Source organism: Hevea brasiliensis, chromosome 11, assembly GCF_030052815.1.
Source record: "Hevea brasiliensis isolate MT/VB/25A 57/8 chromosome 11, ASM3005281v1, whole genome shotgun sequence".
Lineage (NCBI taxonomy): Eukaryota > Viridiplantae > Streptophyta > Magnoliopsida > Malpighiales > Euphorbiaceae > Hevea > Hevea brasiliensis.
Genome location: NC_079503.1, coordinates 96,033,482 through 96,058,297, shown reverse-complemented (window position 1 = coordinate 96,058,297; position 24,816 = coordinate 96,033,482). Strand labels below are relative to the sequence as shown.

At 43.4% G+C, this 24,816-nt stretch overlaps 1 protein-coding gene and 1 long non-coding RNA gene across 2 annotated transcripts in view; one reads left to right on the top strand and one right to left on the bottom strand.

The window, feature by feature from the left end:
* LOC110632042 (homeobox-leucine zipper protein PROTODERMAL FACTOR 2) overlaps positions 1-24,816 on the bottom strand; it is a 94,928-nt gene that overhangs the window by 57,103 nt on the left and 13,009 nt on the right. The window lies entirely within an intron of this gene.
* LOC131170709 (uncharacterized) lies at positions 755-20,296 on the top strand. The gene is made up of 2 exons (XR_009141474.1): positions 755-825; positions 20,079-20,296. It is a non-coding gene; the product is annotated as an uncharacterized LOC131170709 (long non-coding RNA).

The following is a 24,816-nucleotide window of genomic DNA, read 5'->3' as shown; positions in this document are numbered from 1 at the left end:
CTCCACTCGTCAAGAGCTTCGCGGCGACATAAATTTCAAATTTTTCCGACACCGTTTTTCGGTGGGTCCCACGAAACTTCGCAGTGTTTTTCCGAGCCTTTAATGAGTTTAGAAAATTCTGAAAAATTTATGTACTAACCCCCGTGTTATGGGCTTCGTGTAGGTATCCTCGATTCGCGAAAATTCAACAGTTGACCGGTCCGTGAAATCCGGCGCATGCACTGCATTCTAAAAAGTCTCCAAATTGGACCGAGGTTTTGGCTAGCCCCCCATTGTCAGACGTCCCGAGCGCGTTCCCGAAGTCGGAATCGGCAAAGGTAAACCCGAACATTGTTTTTTCGTAATTTTCTAGTACTTAAATAGGATTAAAAATCCATAAAATATTCGTGGTAGCTTAGAAAATTACGATCCTTTTTGCAATAGCTTAATAATATTGCTAAGGACCGCGGGGCAAAGTTTTAGAATTTTTAGAGCTTGTTTGGGCAGTTTTTGCAAAATGATCAATAATAAGGACTAAATTGAAATTTTACGTATTGTGATGGATGACTGATTTGATGGGCCCAGGAGGGGCTGTGTGATATGATTGAGCTGTGGATATATGGATTGTGAATATAGAAGTGTGTTTTGAGCCCTTTTGCAGGTTGGGTAGGTCCTAGGTATAGGGGAGACTCTGCCGGATTTTCGGCACAACTTAGGACGTATTGGTCTTTTTCTTTGTTTGTATTGAGTCTTTTATATTAAAAAAAAATTTTTAATGTAATTGTCAGGTGAGCCGGGACAGCCTTCTTCCTCCGCCCAGCCGCCACAGTGATTGTCGTCAAGTCTGTGAGTAAAATATTAATTTTAATTGTAATTTCGATATTATTATATGTTCAGCATGCCCATGCATCACTTATATGCATATATTATATAGTTAAACTCTAGGCACGACTTATGTTGCATTCATAACTGTTAACGTACCATGAATGTTGTCGTGGTAATTTGGAGCAGTGTGCGTGCGTTGGTGTGCGTGTGATGTGGTGTGGACTATGGATGACTCGTAGTCACGCTGAGTTCTTCGGGACCCGATCCTTCGAGGGGTAGTCACGGCTTGAGTTCTTCACTGGGACCCTCGATTTGGTTTATTGCGAAAGTCCGGCTTGAGTTCTTCACGCACCAGTTGGATTTAAGAGAGTCAGATAGGGATCACCCCATATATTATGATTGATGCTACAGGGTGCGTGAGTGCTCCAAATTACCTTTTTGAGGTTATGATGTGAAAATGATGTGGATGTTGCATTTCACTCTACAGGGTGCATTAGTTTTAGATAGTTATAGAGATTATGGTTAAAATTGATATTTTACTCTCTCGAGTAACGCTCACTCTGTTCAATATTTTTTTCAAAGCAGGAGGAATTTATTTTGGTTAACTCCGCTTTTCTCCTTCGCAGTTGTTTATCAATATTTGTGTAATTTTATTTACTCCTAGAATTTCCGCATGTGTTAGAAGTATTTATTTGATTATGGTCTGTAATATTATTATCATGTTGGACCTGTAAACGTATAATGATATGCATGTTTGATGGATTGGATGAGGGAGCTGAGCTCCCATTTATTTTTATGAGGATATGAGTATGTGGAGCGTGAGCTGAGCTCCCCAATTGAGTATTTATTATGTTTACAGGTCGGGTGAGTCGAAAACTCCCCGTTGGAAAGTCCATTTTATGGCCGAACTCTGTCCGTTTGTTTTCTTGATATTGGGCCCAAATGGGCCTTAGAGTTGGGTTAATGAACAGTTAGGCTTACTACGGGCCTCGGGGGCTTTAGGTCGCCTGTGTCCTAGTCCGGCCTACCATAGGTTGGGTCGTGACAGATGTGGTATCAGAGCTTAGGTTCCAGATTCTTAGGGAATGTTCATCTAAAATGTTGGGAAGAGTCTATTAGGAGTCACATGCGGAAAAATAGGGTCCATATTCGTCTTGCATTGTCATCTTTGCTTCTAGTTTCTGCTCCATATGTTATGTATAAATATGAGTCTATAGAGCTATGTAATGAGCAGTTTTGAATTTTTGTGGGCTAATGTCTGAATTTTAAAAATGCGTAGAAGGTAAGAGCCGCCATCGCACTGAACAGATGTGCCCGACGAGGTATCGGACAGATGAGGCGCTGCCCGAGGAGGCGGGTAGAGGCCTAGAGTCGCTCAAGTAGAGGAGCAGCCACCCCAAGACAGATCGATCCTTATGACACAGGGTCCCATGGACCCCATGGCAGCTACTCTAGCTGGGTTGCAGAGAACCATCGACATGATGGCGCAGTATATGGTCCACCCTCCATAGCAGCAGCAGCAGTCCACCGCACCAAGAGGGGAACCTTACAAACAAATCATCAATTTTAAGAAGTTGGTGCCTGGTACTTATGATGTGTCAGACGATGCATATCAGTTTTTGGATTCCTGCATGTGCAGAATGTAATTACATTGACGATAGAAGATCGATATAGTGTATGCAAGATGTCATGGGGCCTATGCCTAGACAATGGATGAATGACTACGTGTTACCCTGATGGAGGGTTTGACATGGGCCTGGCTTGTGGAACTTTTTATCAATCGGTTTGTGCCAGAAAGCTTCAGAGATCAGAAGCAGTGGGCCTTTGAGGCCTTAAGACAGAATGGCAGGTCTGTAGATGAATATGCTACAGAATTTTTGGAATTGAGCAGATATGCCCTGCAGCAGAGCTACGAAACTATGAAGGTGAAGAGATTCCTAAGGGGGCTTGACAGGAGGTATGCGAACCTAGCCATGATGTCTGATCAGTCTTTTGACGTGGTAGTTGATCGAGCTAGACAGATAGAGATTAGCTATGTCATGATAACAAATGGAGAGCCAAGAAAATAGAGCAGAGGGTTCCTGTGTGTCCTTCCATGGGTACTCCTGAGGTGGTGGCGAGTAATTACAGAGGAAAAAGCAAGAACAAGAAGAGTGGTTTTAGACACAAACCTCGAGGATTCAGACCAGGGTATGGATCCAGCAGTGGTCACAGTTCAGGGTACAGCAGTTCTGGGTCTGGTTCAGGATCCTCCTTGGCACCTTGTGCACAGTGTGGAAGAGGGCATTCAGGACCTTGTGTTCTGGGTTTAGGAGTATGCTTGTGTGTGGCCAACCAGGTCACTTTGCTAGGGAATGCCCAGTGTTCAGTGAGCCACAGATGGGGTCACAGGTTCTATTGCAAATGTTCCTCGTCAGTTGTATCCGGGTGCTTCCAACATGGCAGTGGCCGCCTGGGCACAACAGGCCGAGGACAAGGGGGACGTGGATTTGGAGGCGGATCAGAGGTAGAAGCGATGACGTGGTTACGCCACTCGGTAGGGGTCAAGCTCGGGTTTTCACCGACCCACCAGGATGCTCAGCTTCCAATGCGCCAGGTGTATTCTTCCAGGTCTGCTTTATGAGGCTCGTGTTTTGATAGATCCTAGTGCTACGCACTCATTTGTCTCCCCTGTGTTTGCCATGAGGTTGGGTAGAAACCCTACAACTTTAGAGTGCCCTTTGTCAGTAGCTACCCCACTTAGCGACAACATAGATGTAGATATGATTTTTCCGGGTAGCCCAGTAGTAGTGGATGGAAAGATCCTCCCAGCAGACTTGGTTCCTCTACCAGTAATGGATTTTGATGTAATCCTGGGGATGGATTGGTTGTCAACTCACTATGCCACTTTAGACTGCAGGAACAAAAAGGTGTATTTCCACATACCTGGTGTGGAAGAGTTTAGCTTTGATGGTGACAGGAGCGTGGCTCCATATAATTTGGTGTCAGCAATTAGTGCTAGAAAAATGTTGAGGCGTGGATGTCAAGGGTATTTGGCATTGGTGAGAGATACATCTGTAGAAGGTGTCAGCATGGAAAATGTTCCTGTTGTCAGAGAATTTATGGATATCTTCCCAGAGGAGTTTCCAGGGTTGCCACCAGAAAGGGGAATAGAGTTCTGCATTGATGTTGTTCCGGGTACAAACCCCATATCAATGCCACCTTACAGGATGGCCCCAGCAGAATTGAAAGAGTTAAAGGAGCAACTACAGGAGCTGCTGGACAAGGGTTTTATACGTCCGAGCACTTCACCTTGGGGCGCTCCTGTTCTATTCGTGAGAAAGAAGGATGGGTCATTGAGGTTGTGTATTGACTATAGACAGCTGAACAAGGTGACTGTGAAGAACAAGTATCCACTTCCTCGGATCGATGATTTGTTTGATCAGCTCCAAGGAGCTAGATTCTTTTCCAAGATAGACCTGCGATCAGGCTACCATCAGTTGAGAATCAGGAATGAGGACGTGTCCAAAACGGCTTTCAGGACAAGATATGGTCATTATGAGTTCTTGGTGATGTCTTTTGGACTCACTAATGCACCAGCAGCCTTCATGGACTTGATGAATAGGGTGTTCAAGCCGTTTTTGGACCGTTTTGTCATCGTATTCATAGATGACATTTTGGTATACTCTCAGACCGAGGAAGAACACGTGTGGCACTTGAGGATGGTGTTGCAGACGTTGAGGGAGCACCAGCTATATGCCAAATTTTCAAAATGTGAATTTTGGCTAGAAAGCATCTCATTCTTGGGACACGTGGTTTCTAGGGACGGCATTCAAGTAGATCCCAAGAAAATTGAAGCTGTAACTGATTGGCTTAGGCCTACAACAGTCACTGAGGTGCGAAGTTTTCTGGGTTTAGCTGGCTACTATAGGCGTTTTGTGCAAGATTTCTCCAGGATAGCGGCTCCCCTAACTAAGTTAACCAGGAAGAATGTTCCATTCATTTGGACAGATGACTGTGAGGAGAGTTTCCAGAAGCTTAAGGAGTGTCTAACCACTGCCCCTGTGTTGACACTACCTGTGAGTGGTGAAGGATACACCGTGTATTGTGACGCCTCCAGAGTTGGCCTAGGGTGTGTTTTGATGCAGAATGGAAAGGTAGTGGCTTATGCTTCAAGGCAGCTGAAGAGGCATGAGCAGAACTACCCCACCCATGATTTGGAAATGGCGGCTGTAGTCTTTGCACTAAAAATCTGGAGACACTACCTGTATGGTGAAGTGTGCGAGATATACACCGACCACAAGAGTTTGAAGTATATCTTCCAACAGAGGGATTTAAACTTGAGACAGAGGAGATGGATGGAGCTTCTGAAAGACTATGATTGCACCATCCAGTACCACCCTGGAAAGGCCAATGTTGTGGCAGATGCCTTGAGCAGAAAATCTTCTGGCAGTTTGGCGCACATTTCAGTAGAGAAGAGACCATTGATTCAGGAGGTACATGAGTTGATGGATCAAGGTTTAATCCTAGATCTTTCAGATGAGGGGTATTGTTGGCTCACTTTTCAGTGAGGCCAGACTTGAGGGACAGAGTTAGAGTTTCCCAGCACAGAGACCAACAATTGATGAAGATTATAGAAAGAGTACAGCAAGGTGAAGGTGGTGAGTTTGGATTTGCCAATGATGGCGCCCTAGTGCAAGGTACTAGGATATGTGTGCCCGATGTGGACAATCTCAGAGATGAAATTATGCGGGAGGCACACTACACACTGTACAGTGTCCACCCAGGTTCCACCAAGATGTACCATGATGTGAAAGATAGCTATTGGTGGAATGGCATGAAGAGAGACATAAGCAGACTTTGTGTCCAAGTGCTTGACTTGTCAGAAGGTGAAGTTTGAACACCAGAGACCGTCAGGGAAGCTGCAAGAGCTCCCTATCCCAGAATGGAAGTGGGAAATGATTACTATGGATTTTGTGACTGGGTTGCCTCGTACCACGCGAGGATATGACTCGATATGGGTAATTGTAGACCGTCTAACCAAATCAGCTCACTTCTTGCCTGTGAAGACTACATATTCTGTGGCACAGTACGCTCGGCTCTACATTCGAGAAATAGTCAGATTGCATGGAGTTCCGGCTTCCATAATATCTGACAGAGGGCCCCAGTTCACCTCTCGGTTTTGGAGAAAGTTGCAGGAGGCACTTGGCACACAGTTGAACTTCAGCACGGCTTTCCACCCTCGCATGCACGGGACAAATGAAAGGACAATCCAAACACTGGAAGACATGCTTCGCATGAGTGTCTTGGATTTTGGAGGTCAATGGGATGAGCAACTAGCTTTGGTGGAGTTTGCCTACAACAACAGTTATCACTCCAGCATAGGGATGGCACCCTATGAGGCATTATATGGGAGAAAGTGTAGGTCTCCTCTGTGTTGGACAGAAATGGGGGAAGCGAAGGTGCATGATGTAGACCTAGTGCAGTACACTTCAGAGGTAGTTCCTTTAATCAGTGGAACGATCAAAACTTTCAGAGGCGTAAGAGTTATGCACCCAGACGGAGGGATGTGGAGTTTGCGATGGCGACTATGTATTCTGAAGGTTTCTCCAATGAAGGAGTCATGAGATTTGGAAAGAAGGGCAAGTTGGCACCTCGGTATATTGGACCTTTTGAGGTTCTTGATAGAGTTGGAGCGGTTGCCTCACCGGTTGGAGCTACCACCCAACCTCTCTCACATTCATCCGTGTTTCACATCTCCATGCTCAGAAATACATTCCCGATCCTTCTCATGTCTTTGCAATGATGTGATAGAGCTAAAAGAGAACTTGACATTTGAGGAGCGACTGTAGCCATAGTGGACTACCAAGTGAGGCAGTGAGATCAAAGCAGATCCCTATGGTTAAGGTTTTGTGGAGAAGTCGATCGGTGGAAGAGTGCACTGAGTCGAACGGGACATGCGTAGCAAGTACCCTTATCTGTTCAATGTATAATCATGTGCTTTATTTTGCCTTGTGTAAAATTCGAGGACGAATTTTCTGTAAGGGGGGAAGAATGTAACACCCCAAACTTTTAAATTTTATGAGCATTTTTGGTATTTTAATTTTATTTAAATTTTAGGAATTTTTTTTGAGATTTTTCGGATTTTAAAAATCGGGTTCGATTTTCCGAAAATATAAACTTTGATGAATTTTAAAAATTTATTTAAAGACTACGTGGCAAAACTAAAAATATATTTGGAGTCTACGTATTTTTCTGAGTTTTCTGGAATTTTTTCAGAATTTTTGGACCTCGTTTTCGGTCCCGAGGCAGAGTAAAAATTCAAAAATTTGTATTTCGAATCGAACCGGCTGAATCGAACCGAACCAGATCGGACCGATCGAATCGGACCGGCTCCCTTCCCTTTTTTCTTCCCCGCGCGCGTCGTTCCCTCTCCCCTTCTCTCTCTCTTTTCTCTCTCCTCCCTCCCCTGCCGCCACCTCCCTGCCACCCCGGTAGGCCGCTGCCACCCAGCCTCCCCACCGGCCGCCCGTACCCCGGAAACCACGCGCGAATTCTCTCCCTCGCGTGCGCGGCGTTTCGGCTTCTCCGGCCAAAATCCGGCCGATCCGGCCACCAATTGGACCGGGTCTTGTGTCTAAAATCATCTACTCGGCGAGAGCTTTCCATAGACACCAAGAACGCCGAAATCCATCTAGCGGTTTGTCCGATTTTTGCTCGGGAAGATTTTAGCCCATTTCGACTTTTGGGCTAGATTTCTCGAAAACCGTGAATCCCAAGAGAAAACCGAGGGTACCAGCACGCTCCACTCGTCGAGAGCTTCGCGGCGACATAAATTTCAAATTTTTCCGACACCGTTTTTCGGTGGGTCCCACGAAACTTCGCAGTGTTTTTTCGAGCCTTTAATGAGTTTAGAAAATTCTGAAAAATTTATGTAGTAACCCCCGTGTTATGGGCTTCATGTAGGTATCCTCGATTCGTGGAAATTCGACAGTTGACTGGGTCTGCGAAATCCCGGCCAGACAGACCTGTTACCGGAAAAGTCTCCGAATTAGACCGAGGTTTTGGCTAGCCCCCCATTGTCAGACGTCCCGAGTGCGTTCCCGAAGTCGGAATCTTCAAAGGTAAACCCGAACCTTGTTTTTTCATAATTTTCTAGTGCTCAAATAGGATTAAAAATCCATAAAATATTCGTGGTAGCTTAGAAAATTACGATCCTTTTTGCAATAGCTTAATAATATTGCTAAGGACCGCGGGGCAAAGTTTTAGAATTTTTAGAGCTTGTTTGGGCAGTTTTTGCAAAATGATCAATAATAAGGACTAAATTGAAATTTTACGTATTGTGATGGATGACTGATTTGATGGGCCCAGGAGGGCCTGTGTGATATGATTGAGCTGTGGATATATGGATTGTAAATATAGAAGTGTGTTTTGAGCCCTTTTGCAGGTTGGGTAAGTCCTAGGTATAGGGGAGACTCTGCCGAATTTTCGGCACGACTTAGGACGTATTGGTCTTTTTCTTTGTTTGTATTGAGTCTTTTATATTAAAAAAATTTTTTTTAATGTAATTGTCAGGTGAGCCGGGACAGCCTTCTTCCTCCGCCCAGCCGCCACAAGGATTGTCGTCAAGTCTGTGAGTAAAATATTAATTTTAATTGTAATTTCGATATTATTATATGTTCAGCATGCCCATGCATCACTTATATGCATATATTATATAGTTAAACTCTAGGCACGACTTATGTTGCATTCATAACTGTTAACGTGCCATGAATGTTGTCATGGTAATTTGGAGCAGTATGCGTGCGTTGGTGTGCGTGTGATGTGGTGTGGACTATGGACAGGACGGGTAGTCATGGCTTGAGTTCTTCGCTGGGACCCGATCCTTCAAGGGGTAGTCACGGCTTGAGTTCTTCGCTGGGACCCTCGATTTGGTTTATTAAGCGAAAGTCCGGCTTGAGTTCTTCGCTGGCACCAGGTTGGATTTAAGAGAGTCAGATAGGGATCAGCTCCCATATATTATGATTGATGCTACAGGGTGCGTGAGTGCTCCAAATTACCTTTTTGATGTTATGATGTGAAAATGATGTTGATGTTGCATTTCACTTTACAGTGTGCATTAGTTTTAGATAGTTATAGAGATTATGGTTAAAATTGATATTTTACTCTCTGAGTCGAACGCTCACTCCTGTTCAATATTTTTTTTCAGGCTACAGGAGGAATTTATTTTGGTTAACCTGCTTTTCTCCTTCGCAGGTTGTTTATCAATATTTGTGTAATTTTATTTACTCCTAGAATTTCCGCATGTGTTAGAAGTATTTATTTGATTATGGTCTGTAATATTATTATCATGTTGGACCAGAAGCGTATAATGATATGCATGTTTGATGGATTGGATGAGGAGCCGAGCTCCCATTTATTTTATGAGGATATGAGTATGTGGAGGGTGAGTGAGCTCCCAATTGAGTATTTATTATGTTTACAGGTCGGGTGAGTCGAAAACTCCCCATTGGAAAGTCCATTTTATGGCCGGACTCTGTCCGTTTGTTTTCTTGATATTGGGCCCAAATGGGCCTTAGAGTTGGGTTAATGAACAGTTAGGCTTACTACGGGCCTCGGGGGCTTTAGGCTGGCCCAGGTCCTAGTGCCGGTCCGGCCCATAGGTTGGGTCGTGACAAGATCTTAGACCAATTGGTCTTTGCAATGCCATTTATAAAATTATCTCTAAGATCTTAGTTCATAGACTTCAGCCTTTTATGCATTCTCTTATCAACGAGGAATAAAATCCTTTTACTAAAGGCAGGCTCATTTTTGATAATATTCTCATCAATAATGAAATAATACACAATTTGAAATTGAGGAAAAAAGGGAAGAACTATGGGTTGGCTTTAAAGCTAGATCTTAGAAAGCTTATGAGTGTGTTGAATGGGATTACTTGAAACATATGCTAAGTTGTTTTGGATTTCATAATACCTAGAACAATTGGATTATGGAATGCATTTCTTCAGTCTCCTATTCCATCCAAATCAATGACCATAAAATGGGGTTAGTAAAACCATCAAAAGGCTTAAAACAGGGTGATCCTCTATCGCCGTATCTATTCATCTTGTGTACAGAAGGGTTATCTCATCTCCTCAAAACATCATCGCTGTAAGGAATTTCTATCTCTAGACAAGGTCCCTTGGTTAGCTGTTGCAAGGGATTTTGCGGTCGCCTGAACGAACCCTCACCGAAGTGGGAATGAGTGAGGAGTCGCCACCTTAGTTTTGATGGAAACTAAAGAAAACCATTTGTGAAAAATAAATTAAAATGAAACCACTTCAAGACAGAGATTCTAGGTTCGGGCTCCGTAAGCGGGTGGGGAAGGTGTTAGGCACCCCACCTCGTCCCTTAATAAGGGTAAGTAGGTTTAATTTTGCATTAGTTAGGAGGGCTTGAATGGACATGTTGATCCTTTTGACTAAAGGAGCATTTGATTTTTCACTAAATTTGGATCACCCAGATACATAAGTAAATGAGACAACCTTAGTGAAATGACGTCGCATATCATTTTTGGTTTTGGGTTTGTTTTGCGTGTAGGTTAAAATTAGGTGTGAGAATCGGATAAGAACTCTCCTCCGATCTCTCTTAAATTCTGAGAGGAGATCGGATAAGAATCCTCCTCCGGTCTCTTTGGGGTATTTAAAATTTAGGATTGAGAATCGAATAAGAACTCTCCTCCGATCTCTTTTAAGTATTCATTAAAATTTTAGCTCAGGGATCGGATAAGAATTTTCCTCCAATTTCTATTTAATGTTTATTAAAATTTTGAGTTGAGACCGGATAAGAACTCTCCTCCGATCTCTATTTAATATTTATTAAAATTTTGAGTTGAGACCGGATAAGAACTCTCCTCCGATCTCTATTAAGTATTTATTTTAAATTTGAGTTGAGAATCGGATAAGAACTCTCTTCCGATCTCTATTAAGTATTTATTTAAAATTTTGATTTGAGACCGGATAAGAACTCTCCTCCGATCTCTATTTAATTAAAGTTTTGAGTTGAGAATCGGATAAGAACCCTCTTCCGATCTCTTTTTAAATTAACAGGAACCTTAATGGGATCTTTCCGATCTCCCAAATTTTAATTTCAGCTACATGTCATAAGGTCCTAAAGCTAAGGATTCTGACGTTCTAAGGTGTTGGGGGGTAAGGCTTCTAATTGATATTTTGTGACTAAATAAGAGAAGCTGGACTGAATTTTGCTGACTTCCCCTAAGGTCACTTTACCAGTACCTATTAATGTCCGATCTATTCTGTTTCGTTTACTTTGGTTTTATTCCACTTTATGGCATCTTGCCGAATTGCCGTTTACGTCAGCCTAATAGTTTGGCTATTTTCCTGACGTGTTATTCAGGCTCTCTCTCTTAAAAGAGACCCTTAAGTTGCAGTTACCTACGTTTTACCCAACCACTTACACGCTACTAGGAGATAGAAAACTTGCATTCAGAAATGACGAAGATTAATAAAATGATGGACTGATCACTAAAGAGATAACTCGAGAGTAACATTCTTTGGGGTTCTTTTGCACAAAATGAACTTGGAGAAAATTGCATACGCAAGAATAACGAAGAAAGTGCGAAAAAGTAAACGTAAACAGTTAATAAAACAGCAATATGAGCTCTTACCTGTAAGGAGCCAAATCTATTGAAATAACTACGGGGTGACAAATGGTGATAAGACAGCGGACTGATTAGCCTGAGGGCTGATGTTCGTCGTGAACTGAAGGGTGCTTAGCTAAAATGTAATCAGATTAAGATAAAAACCGAGTGGAATGAAGTTGAGCTTGGACAATGAAAATAGGGATGATAAAGGGCTGAAAGTGAGAGTGTGACCAGATAATGAACAAACTGAAAATGTAGAGTTCCAGTATTCAGAATCCTTTTCAAGAAAACACTTCCGAAAACTAGTTTCAAAAGTCTTACTAATCAACACTTCTAAGTAGCAGAGTAACGAACTGAATGAAATTTCAGAGTTCTTCCGCTATAACAACTACCTTTCTTTTTTTGCCCGTCGCTTGAACAGTTTTTCATGCAGGTATTTATAGGAATCGGGTGCTCCCCATAAAGGGTCAGGATTTATTTTGAGGGAGATGGAGGGTCAAGATTTTGAAGGACATGATCGGATGCTTGAAAATTAAAGAGAACCAAAATGAACGGCTGAGATTATTCTTCAGAATATTTGTCCTTTTCTTCTTTCAATCTGACGGTCTTAAATCCTATTGTCCGGAACGATCTGAGGGCTAAGAGCGAAAGACGCTGGTCTTGTCGTCTTCTCTCTTGATCCAAGGGTTCCGGGTTTGTCCTTACAAGTGAGATCAACGGTGGAGATTGGGATGTACAGGATGTCATGACATACCACGGCACTGTCGATGTGCGGGCGATTCTTAGGCGTGCGGTGGACATCTCGTCACACGCTTTAACTACCTCGCTCGATTCGGCGACGGTTATTTGGGATTTTTCTTATTCTTTTGCCTTCCGATCCCTCCCACGCTCCTATTCCGATCTCTCATGCTGATCTCCCATCTTCCGATCTCTATTCTTCAGATCCCTTAATCAGCCCTGGTTCGGTCGAAGCATTAATTCCTCTCGATTCCCGAAGCGTCCGCTTCGTTTTCTGCTTAGCAATAAATGCCCGATTTTCCCCTATATATACCCTTGACAGAAGGAAGCCCCCCTCATTCGATTTTCCTTTCTTGCTTTTTCTTTCTTGTTTTAACTGCTCCATCGATAATTCCACGATCGTGGCTTTTGATCTTTTTCCGATGGACTTCTTTATCCACCGACTGAAAATTTATGATCCCGATGATCGAATAATCGTGAAAACCTTAACTGATGATGGTGAGAGAACTGAATCGATTGACCGATTTGGGTTGCGGACTTCGATCGTGCCGATCTCGAGTCGCTCAACTGGAATAATCAGCGAACCAATTTTCGGGTGAGCTGATTGCTAATGTTTGGCCGATCCCTGGCGATCGCTCTTCCGAGCTTATTCGGCTTCTCACCACATTGGGTGTTCCGACAGTGGTTTCCCTCCACATTGGGTGTTCCGACTGCGGGTTAAGCTCCGATCGGCGACACCCTGTGGATCAGTCACAATGTTGGCTATTGACATAGGCTTCTTTAGATAGGATGTTCCGCTGATCTTTAGAGGTCGGCCTTTTGATGTAATCAGATGTAATCCGATCTTGAGATCGCCCAAATGATGTAATCTGATTTTTGGAAATGTACTCCGATCTCTTGAGATCGCCCAAATGATGTAATTCGATCTTTTGGAAATAAAGATTTTATTTTGTCAATTATTATCTTATTAATTATTTTCCGAGCTCTAATATGATTATCCGATCTGTAATTCGAAACACCTGGATCTACCGCTCTATAATTAACCGTTCTCTTTTTGGAATCTTGGGAATATTCGTGAGGCGTGTCGAGCAGTGGCGAGTCCCGCTAACCGAGCGCCGTCGAACCTCGTGAGCATTAAATGCTCGGACGAGTATAAATAGGGGTGGGGTTAGCCATTTGCTCCTGTATGTCATTTTCAATCTCTTGCTCACAACCTCAAAGTTCTCTCTTTTACTCAAGTTCTTCCGACGCCGATCAGACTCCGGTAAGGGCTTTGATCTTCTTTTTAGTTTAAGTTCTTTATTTTCTTTGAAAATGAGCGGTGCCGTGGGTCAAAGAGCGGCGAGTCCTCCTTCCATTCAGTTCTCGTGGTCGTCTGACGAAGAAGAGGTGGTTGGGCCAAGCGCGCAACAAGAACCTCCTAGGGTCTCCGTTCCAGCTCGGGGGCGGATCGGACCATCAAAGCACGCACCTTCTTCAGGGAGGGAGAATCTCCCTATGGACGAGCTGCCATCGATCTTGTAAGAATTCGATCTGCAATCATTTAGCCAGGAGTACAATATTCGTCCTGATTCGTACGAACTTATCCGGTGTCACGGCGATCACCGAGCCGATCACTTCTTTGAAGAGAATGACATGGTTATGGTATATGAGGAACAGTTAAAGGCCGGTCTTCTGTTCCCTCTGGATGACTTCTTCAAAGAGGTCCTAAAACTTCACCGAGTGTGCATTGCTCAAGTTCACCCTAACTCGTGGCGGATCTTAGTAGCCTTCTGAGGCCTATGCCGAGCTAAGGGAATCAGACCTACGGCTAAGGTCTTCGCGAATCAAGACAGCTAACTCGCCAAAAGGGACGAGCGAGAGGTTCCTCAGTGTCCTTCCTTGGGTACTCCGGACGATGGTGGCGGAGTAATTACAAAGGAAAAAGCAGAACAAGAAGAGTGGTTTTAGACACAAACCTCGAGGATTGCACTGTGGTAGGATCCAGCGGTGGTCACGCTTTAGGTACAGAGTTCTGGTCAGTTCAGATCCTCCTTGGCACCTTGTGCAGTGTGGAAGAGGACATTCAGACCTTGTTTGATGGGTTTAGAGTATGCTTCGTGTGTGGCCAACCAGGTCACTTTGCTAGGGAATGCCCCGTGTTGATGAGCCACGATGGGGTCACAGGTTCTCATTGCAAATGTTCCTCGCCGATTGTATCCGGTTGCTTCCAACATGGCAGTCAGTCAGTTCAGTGGACAACAGGGCCGAGGACAATGGGGCCGTGGATTTGGAGGCTGATCAGAGGTAGAAGCAAGATCGTGGTTACGCCACTCGTGGTAGGGGTCAAGCTCGGGTTTTCACCCTGACCCACCAGGATGCTCAGGCTTCCAATGCAGTTGTGGCAGGTTTTGTTCTGGTCTGTTCTTATGAGGCTCGTGTTTTGATAGATCCTAGTGCTACACACTCATTTGTCTCCCCTGTGTTTGCCATGAGGTTGGGTAGAAACCCTACAACTTTAGAGTGCCCTTTGTCAAGAGCTACCCCACTTAGCGACAACATAGATGTAGATATGATTTTTCCGGTAGCCCAAAGAGTAGTGGATGGAAAGATCCTCCCACAGACTTGGTTCCTCTACCAAGAATGGATTTTGATGTAATCACGGGATGGATTGGTTGTCAACTCACTATGCCACTTTAGACTGCAGGAACAAAAAGGTGTATTTCCACATACCTGGTGTGGAAGAGTTTAGCTTTGATGGTGACAGGAGCGTGGCTCCATATAATTTGGTGTCAGCAATTAGTGCTAGAAAAATGTTGAGGCGTGGATGTCAAGGGTATTTGGCATTGGTGAGAGATACATCTGTAGAAGGTGTCAGCATGGAAAATGTTCCTATTGTCAGAGAATTTATGGATATCTTCCTAGAGGAGCTTCCAGGGTTGCCACCAGAAAGGGGAATAGAGTTCTGCATTGATGTTGTTCCGGGTACAAACCCCATATCAATGCCACCTTACAGGATGGCCCCAGCAGAATTGAAAGAGTTAAAGGAGCAACTACAGGAGCTGCTGGACAAGGGTTTTATACGTCCGAGTACTTCACCTTGGGGCGCTCCTGTTCTATTCGTGAGAAAGAAGGATGGGTCATTGAGGTTGTGTATTGACTATAGACAGCTGAACAAGGTGATTGTGAAGAACAAATATCCACTTCCTCGGATCGATGATTTGTTTGATCAGCTCCAAGGAGCTAGATTCTTTTCCAAGATAGACCTGCGATCAGGCTACCATCAGTTGAGAATCAGGAATGAGGACGTGTCCAAAACGGCTTTCAGGACAAGATATGGTCATTATGAGTTCTTGGTGATGTCTTTTGGACTCACTAATGCACCAGCAGCCTTCATGGACTTGATGAATAGGGTGTTCAAGCCGTTTTTGGACCGTTTTGTCATTGTATTCATAGATGACATTTTGGTATACTCTCAGACCGAGGAAGAACACGTGTGGCACTTAGGGATGGTGTTGCAGACGTTGAGGGAGCACCAGCTATATGCCAAATTTTCAAAATGTGAATTTTGGCTAGAAAGCATCTCATTCTTGGGACACGTGGTTTCTAGGGACGGCATTCAAGTAGATCCCAAGAAAATTGAAGTCAGAATCGATTGGCTTAGGCCTACATGATCCATCAAGTGCGAAGTTTTACGGGTTTAGCTGGCTACTATAGGCGTTTTGTGCAAGATTTCTCCGTGATAGCGGCTCCCTAACTAAGTTAACCAGGGAAGAATGTTCCATTCATTTGGACAGATGATCGTGAGGAGAGTTTCGAAGCTTAAGGAGTGTCTAACCACCGCCTCGTGTTGACACTACTGTGAGTGGTGAAGGATACACCGTGTATTGTGACGCCTCGAGTTGGCCTAGGGTGTGTTTTGATGCGAGAATGGAAAGGTAGTGGCTTATGCTTCAAGGCATGAAGAGGCATGAGCGTAACTACCCCACCCATGATTTGGAAATGGCGGCTGTAGTCTTTGCACTAAAAATCTGGAGACACTACCTGTATGGTGAAGTGTGCGAGATATACACCGACCACAAGAGTTTGAAGTATATCTTCCAACAGAGGGATTTAAACTTGAGACAGAGGAGATGGATGGAGCTTCTGAAAGACTATGATTGCACCATCCAGTACCACCCTGGAAAGGCCAATGTTGTGGCAGATGCCTTGAGCAGAAAATCTTCTGGCAGTTTGGCGCACATTTCAGTAGAGAAGAGACCATTGATTCAGGAGGTACATGAGTTGATGGATCAAGGTTTAATCCTAGATCTTTCAGATGAGGGGGTATTGTTGGCTCACTTTTCAGTGAGGCCAGACTTGAGGGACAGAGTTAGAGTTTCCCAGCACAGAGACCAACAATTGATGAAGATTATAGAAAGAGTACAGCAAGGTGAAGGTGGTGAGTTTGGATTTGCCAATGATGGCGCCCTAGTGCAAGGTACTAGGATATGTGTGCCCGATGTGGACAATCTCAGAGATGAAATTATGCGGGAGGCACACTACACACTGTACAGTGTCCACCCAGGTTCCACCAAGATGTACCATGATGTGAAAGATAGCTATTGGTGGAATGGCATGAAGAGAGACATAGCAGACTTTGTGTCCAAGTGCTTGACTTGTCAGAAGGTGAAGTTTGAACACCAGAGACCGTCAGGGAAGCTGCAAGAGCTCCCTATCCCAGAATGGAAGTGGGAAATGATTACTATGGATTTTGTGACTGGGTTGCCTCGTACCACGCGAGGATATGATTCGATATGGGTAATTGTAGACCGTCTAACCAAATCAGCTCACTTCTTGCCTGTGAAGACTACATATTCTGTGGCACAGTACGCCCGGCTCTACATTCGAGAAATAGTCAGATTGCATGGAGTTCCGGCTTCCATAATATCTGACAGAGGGCCCCAGTTCACTTCTCGGTTTTGGAGAAAGTTGCAGGAGGCACTTGGCACACAGTTGAACTTCAGTACGGCTTTCCACCCTCAGACAGACGGACAGTCCGAAAGGACAATCCAAACACTGGAAGACATGCTTCGCATGAGTGTCTTGGATTTTGGAGGTCAATGGGATGAGCAGCTAGCTTTGGTGGAGTTTGCCTACAACAACAGTTATCACTCCAGCATAGGGATGGCACCCTATGAGGCATTATATGGGAGAAAGTGTAGGTCTCCTCTGTGTTGGACAGAAATGGGGGAAGCGAAGGTGCATGATGTAGACCTAGTGCAGTACACTTCAGAGGTAGTTCCTTTAATCAGGGAACGAAAACAAAATTTTCAAGAGGCGTAAGAGTTATGCACTCTGACGGAGGGATGTGGAGTTTGCGATGGCGACTATGTATTACTGAAGGTTTCTACATTGTAGGGAGTCATGTGTTTTGGAAAGAATGGCAAGTTGGCACCTCGGTATATTGGACCTTTTGAGGTTCTTGATAGAGTTGGAGCGATTGCCTCACCGGTTGAGCTACCACCCAACCTCTCTCACATTCATCCCGTGTTTCACATCTCCATGCTCAGGAAATACATTCCCGATCCTTCTCATGTACTGCAGCCGGATGTGATAGAGCTAAAAGAGAACTTGACATTTGAGGAGCAGCCTGTAGCCATAGTGGACTACCAAGTGAGACAGCTGAGATCAAAACAGATCCCTATGGTTAAGGTTTTGTGGAGAAGTCAGTCAGTGGAAGAGTGCACCTGGGAGTCAGAACGGGACATGCGTAGCAAGTACCCTTATCTGTTCAATGTATAATCATGTGCTTTATTTTGCCTTGTGTAAAATTCGAGGACGAATTTTCTGTAAGGGGGGAAGAATGTAACACCCCAAACTTTTAAATTTTATGAGCATTTTTGGTATTTTAATTTTATTTAAATTTTAGGAATTTTTTTTGAGATTTTTCGGATTTTAAAAATCGGGTTCGATTTTCCGAAAATATAAACTTTGATGAATTTTAAAAATTTATTTAAAGACTACGTGGCAAAACTAAAAATATATTTGGAGTCTACGTATTTTTCTCGAAGTTTCTCGAATTTTTGAATTTTGGACCTCGTTTTCGGTCCCGAGGCAGAGTAAAAATTCAAAATTTTGTATTTCGAATCGAACTGGTCGAATCGGACCGGCTCCCTTCCCTTTTTTCTTCCCCGCGCGCGTCGTTCCCTCTTCCTTTTCTCTCTCTTTCTCCTCCTCCCCGCCGCGGCCACCTCCCTCGCCACCCCACCGATCGGCGCCGCCACCCACCTCCCACCCCTGGCCACCCAAAACGGCCGGAAACCACGCGCGAATTCTCTCCCTCGCGTGCGCGGCGTTTCGGCTTCTCCGGCCAAAATCCGGCCGATCCGCCAACCAATTGACCGGTCTTGTGTCTAAAATCATCTACTCGAGAGCTTTCCATAGACACCAAGAACGCCAAATCCATCTAGCGGTTTGTCCGATTTTTGCTCGGGAAGATTTTAGCCCATTTCGACTTTTGGGCTAGATTTCTAAAACCGTGAATCTCACGAGAAACCGAGGGTACCAAAGACGCTCCACTGCCGAGAGCCGCGGCGACATAAATTTCAAATTTTTTCGACACCGTTTTTCGGTGGGTCCCACGAAACTTCGCAGTGTTTTTCCGAGCCTTTAATGAGTTTAGAAAATTCTGAAAAATTTATGTACTAACCCCCGTGTTATGGGCTTCATGTAGGTATCCTCGATTCGCGGAAATTCGACAGTTGACTGGTCTGAAATCCCGCTGCATGCACTGTTACAGGAAAAGTCTCCGAATTAGACCGAGGTTTTGGCTAGCCCCCCATTGTGAGACGTCCCGAGCGCGTTCCCGAAGTCGGAATCTTCAAAGGTAAACCCGAACCTTGTTTTTTCATAATTTTCTAGTGCTCAAATAGGATTAAAAATCCATAAAATATTTGTGGTAGCTTAGAAAATTACGATCCTTTTTGCAATAGCTTAATAATATTGCTAAGGACCGCGGGGCAAAGTTTTAGAATTTTTAGAGCTTGTTTGGGCAGTTTTTGCAAAATGATCAATAATAAGGACTAAATTGAAATTTTACGTATTGTGATGGATGATCGATTTGATGGGCGGGAGGGTTGTGTGATATGATTGAGTGGATATATGGATTGTGAATATAGAAGTGTGTTTTGAGCCCTTTTGCAGTTGGGTAAGTCCTAGGTATAGGGAGACTCGCGAATTTCTACACGACTTAGGACGTATTGGTCTTTTTCTTTGTTTGTATTGAGTCTTTTATATTAAAAAAAATTTTTTTAATGTAATTGTCAGTGTGAGCTGACCTTCTTCCTCCGCCCACCGCCATGATTGATTGTCCAAGTCCGTGAGTAAAATATTAATTTTAATTGTAATTTCGATATTATTATATGTTCAGCATACCCATGCATCACTTATATGCATATATTATATAGTTAAACTCTAGGCACGACTTATGTTGCATTCATAACTGTTAACGTGCCATGAATGTTATCGTGGTAATTTGGAGCAGTATGCGTGCGTTGGTGTGCGTGTGATGTGGTGTGGACTATGGACAGGACGGGTAGTCATGGCTTGAGTTCTTCGCTGGGACCCGATCCTTCAAGGGGTAGTCACGGCTTGAGTTCTTCGCTGGGACCCTCGATTTGGTTTATTAAGCGAAAATCTAGCTTGAGTTCTTCGCTGGCACCAGGTTGGATTTAAGAGAGCTGTATAGGGGATCAGCTCCCATATATTATGATTGATGCTACAGGGTGCGTGAGTGCTCCAAATTACCTTTTTGATGTTATGATGTGAAAATGATGTTGATGTTGCATTTCACTTTACAGGGTGCATTAGTTTTAGATAGTTATAGAGATTATGGTTAAAATTGATATTTTACTCTCTGAGTCGAACGCTCACTCCTGTTCAATATTTTTTTCAGGCTACAGGAGGATTTTATTTTGGTTAACCTGTTTTTCTCCTTCGCAGGTTGTTTATCAATATTTGTGTAATTTTATTTACTCCTAGAATTTCCGCATGTGTTAGAAGTATTTATTTGATTATGGTCTGTAATATTATTATCATGTTGGACCTGTAAACGTATAATGATATGCATGTTTGATGGATTGGATGAGGGAGCTGAGCTCCCATTTATTTTTATGAGGATATGAGTATGTGGAGGGTGAGCTGAGCTCCCCAATTGAGTATTTATTATGTTTACAGGTCGGGTGAGTCGAAAACTCCCCATTGGAAAGTCCATTTTATGGCCGGACTCTGTCCGTTTGTTTTCTTGATATTGGGCCCAAATGGGCCTTAGAGTTGGGTTAATGAACAGTTAGGCTTACTACGGGCCTCGGGGGCTTTAGGCTGGCCCAGGTCCTAGTGCCGGTCCGGCCCATAGGTTGGGTCTTGACAAGATCTTAGACCAATTGGTCTTTGCAATGCCATTTATAAAATTATCTCTAAGATCTTAGTTCATAGACTTCAGCCTTTTATGCATTCTCTTATCAACGAGGAATAAAATCCTTTTACTAAAGGCAGGCTCATTTTTGATAATATTCTCATCAATAATGAAATAATACACAATTTGAAATTGAGGAAAAAAGGGAAGAACTATGGGTTGGCTTTAAAGCTAGATCTTAGAAAGCTTATGAGTGTGTTGAATGGGATTACTTGAAACATATGCTAAGTTGTTTTGGATTTCATAATACCTAGAACAATTGGATTATGGAATGCATTTCTTCAGTCTCCTATTCCATCCAAATCAATGACCATAAAATGGGGTTAGTAAAACCATCAAAAGGCTTAAAACAGGGTGATCCTCTATCGCCGTATCTATTCATCTTGTGTACAGAAGGGTTATCTCATCTCCTCAAAACATCATCGCTGTAAGGAATTTCTATCTCTAGACAAGGTCCCTTGGTTAGCTGTCGCAAGGGATTTTGCGGTCGCCTGAACGAACCCTCACCGAAGTGGGAATGAGTGAGGAGTCGCCACCTTAGTTTTGATGGAAACTAAAGAAAACCATTTGTGAAAAATAAATTAAAATGAAACCACTTCAAGACAGAGATTCTAGGTTCGGGCTCCGTAAGCGGGTGGGGAAGGTGTTAGGCACCCCACCTCGTCCCTTAATAAGGGTAAGTAGGTTTAATTTTGCATTAGTTAGGAGGGCTTGAATGGACATGTTGATCCTTTTGACTAAAGGAGCATTTGATTTTTCACTAAATTTGGATCACCCAGATACATAAGTAAATGAGACAACCTTAGTGAATTGACGTCGCATATCATTTTTGGTTTTGGGTTTGTTTTGCGTGTAGGTTAAAATTAGGTGTGAGAATCGGATAAGAACTCTCCTCCGATCTCTCTTAAATTCTGAGAGGAGATCGGATAAGAATCCTCCTCCGGTCTCTTTGGGGTATTTAAAATTTAGGATTGAGAATCGAATAAGAACTCTCCTCCGATCTCTTTTAAGTATTCATTAAAATTTTAGCTCAGGGATCGGATAAGAATTTTCCTCCAATTTCTATTTAATGTTTATTAAAATTTTGAGTTGAGACCGGATAAGAACTCTCCTCCGATCTCTATTTAATATTTATTAAAATTTTGAGTTGAGACCGGATAAGAACTCTCCTCCGATCTCTATTAAGTATTTATTTTAAATTTGAGTTGAGAATCGGATAAGAACTCTCTTCCGATCTCTATTAAGTATTTATTTAAAATTTTGATTTGAGACCGGATAAGAACTCTCCTCCGATCTCTATTTAATTAAAGTTTTGAGTTGAGAATCGGATAAGAACCCTCTTCCGATCTCTTTTTAAATTAACAGGAACCTTAATGGGATCTTTCCGATCTCCCAAATTTTAATTTCAGCTACATGTCATAAGGTCCTAAAGCTAAGGATTCTGACGTTCTAAGGTGTTGGGGGGTAAGGCTTCTAATTGATATTTTGTGACTAAATAAGAGAAGCTGGACTGAATTTTGCTGACTTCCCCTAAGGTCACTTTACCAGTACCTATTAATGTCCGATCTATTCTGTTTCGTTTACTTTGGTTTTATTCCACTTTATGGCATCTTGCGAATTGCCGTTACGTCCACCTAATAGTTTGGCTATTTTCCTGACGTGTTATTCAGGCTCTCTCTCTTAAAAGAGACCCTTAAGTTGCAGTTACCTACGTTTTACCCAACCACTTACACGCTGCTAGGAGATAGAAAACTTGCATTCAGAAATGACGAAGATTAATAAAATGATGGACTGATCACTAAAGAGATAACTCGAGAGAGTAACATTCTTTGGGGTTCTTTTGCACAAAATGAACTTGGAGAAAATTGCATACGCAAGAATAACGAAGAAAGTGCGAAAAAGTAAAGCTAATAAAACAAAGAATATGAGCTCTTACCTGTAGGGAGCCAAATCTATTGAAATAACTACGGGGTGACAAATGGTGATAAGACAGCGGACTGATTAGCCTGAGGGCTGATGTTCGTCGTGAATTGAAGGGTGCTTAGCTAAAATGTAATCAGATTAAGATAAAAACCGAGTGGAATGAAGTTGAGCTTGGACAATGAAAATAGGGATGATAAAGGGCTGAAAGTGAGAGTGTGACCAGATAATGAACAAGCGAAAATGTAGAGTTCGATTATGAGAATCCTTTTCAAGAAAACACTTCCGAAAACTAGTTTCAAAAGTCTTACTAATCAACACTTCTAAGTAGCAGAGTAACGAACTGAATGAAATTTCAGAGTTCTTCCGCTATAACAACTACCTTTCTTTTTTTGCCCGTCGCTTGAACAGTTTTTCATGCAGGTATTTATAGGAATCGGGTGCTCCCCATAAAGGGTCAGGATTTATTTTGAGGGAGATGGAGGGTCAAGATTTTGAAGGACATGATCGGATGCTTGAAAATTAAAGAGAACCAAAATGAACGGCTGAGATTATTCTTCAGAATATTTGTCCTTTTCTTCTTTCAATCGTGGTCTTAAATCCTATTGTCCGGAACGATCTGAGGGCTAAGAGCGAAAGACGCTGGTCTTGTCGTCTTCTCTCTTGATCCAAGGGTTCCGGGTTTGTCCTTACAAGTGAGATCAACGGTGGAGATTGGGATGTACAGGACTGTCATGACATACCCTGGCACCTGTCAGCATTGCGGGCGATTCTTAGGCGTGCGGTGGAGATCTCGTCTGCCACGCTTTAACTACCTCGGCTCTGATTCTGACGACGGTTATTTGGGATTTGTCTTATTCTTTTTGCCTTCCGATCCCTCCCACGCTCCTATTCCGATCTCTCATGCTGATCTCCCATCTTCCGATCTCTATTCTTCAGATCCCTTAATCACCTACAGTTCGTGAAGCATTAATTCCTCGATTCGGCGTCCGCCGCTTTTCTGCTTAGCAATAAATGCCCGATTTTCCCCTATATATACCCCTGACAGAAGGAAACCCCCCTCATTCGATTTTCCTTTCTTGCTTTTTCTTTCTTGTTTTAACTGTTCCGGCAGTAATTCCGGCTACGACTGTGGCTTTTGATCTTTTTCCGATGGACTTCTTTATCCACCGACTGAAAATTTACGATCCCGGTGATCGAATAATCGTGAAAACCTTAACTGATGATGGTGAGAGAACTGAATCGATTGACCGATTTGGGTTGCGGACTTCGATCGTGCCGATCTCGAGTCGCTCAACTGGAATAATCAGCGAACCGATTTCGGGTGAGCTGATTGCTAATGTTCGGCCGATCCCTGGCGATCGCTCTTCCGAGCTTATTCGGCTTCTCACCACATTGGGTGTTCCGACAGCGGTTTCCCTCCACATTGGGTGTTCCGACAGCGGGTTAAGCTCCGATCGGCGACACCCTGTGGATCAGTCACAATGTTGGCTATTGACATAGGCTTCTTTAGATAGGATGTTCCGCTGATCTTTAGAGGTCGGCCTTTTGATGTAATCAGATGTAATCCGATCTTGAGATCGCCCAAATGATGTAATCTGATTTTTGGAAATGTACTCCGATCTCTTGAGATCGCCCAAATGATGTAATCCGATCTTTTGGAAATAAAGATTTTATTTTGTCAATTATTATCTTATTAATTATTTTCCGAGCTCTAATATGATTATCCGATCTGTAATTCGAAACACCTGGATCTACCGCTCTATAATTAACCGATCTCTTTATGGAATCTTGGGAATATTCGTGAGACGTGTCAGAACAGCTGGCGAGTCCCGCTAACCGATGCGCTGCCTGGAACCTCGTGAGCATTAAATGCTCGGACGAGTATAAATAGGGGTGGGGGGTTAGCCATTTGCTCCTGTATGTCATTTTCAATCTCTCGCTCACAACCTCAAAGTTCTCTCGTTTACTCAAGTTCTTCCGACGCCGATCAGACTCCGGTAAGGGCTTTGATCTTCTTTTTAGTTTAAGTTCTTTGTTTTCTTTGAAAATGAGCGGTGCCGAGGGTCAAAGAGCGGCGAGTCCTCCTTCCATTCAGTTCTCGTGGTCGTCTGACGAAGAAGAGGTGGTCGGGCCAAGCGCGCAACCAGAACCTCCTAGGGTCTCCGTTCCAGCTCGGGGGCGGATCGGACCATCAAGGCACGTACCTTCTTCAGGGAGGGAGAATCTCCCTATGGACGAGCTGCCATCGATCTTGCAAGAATCCGATCTGCAATCGTTTAGCCAGGAGTACAATATC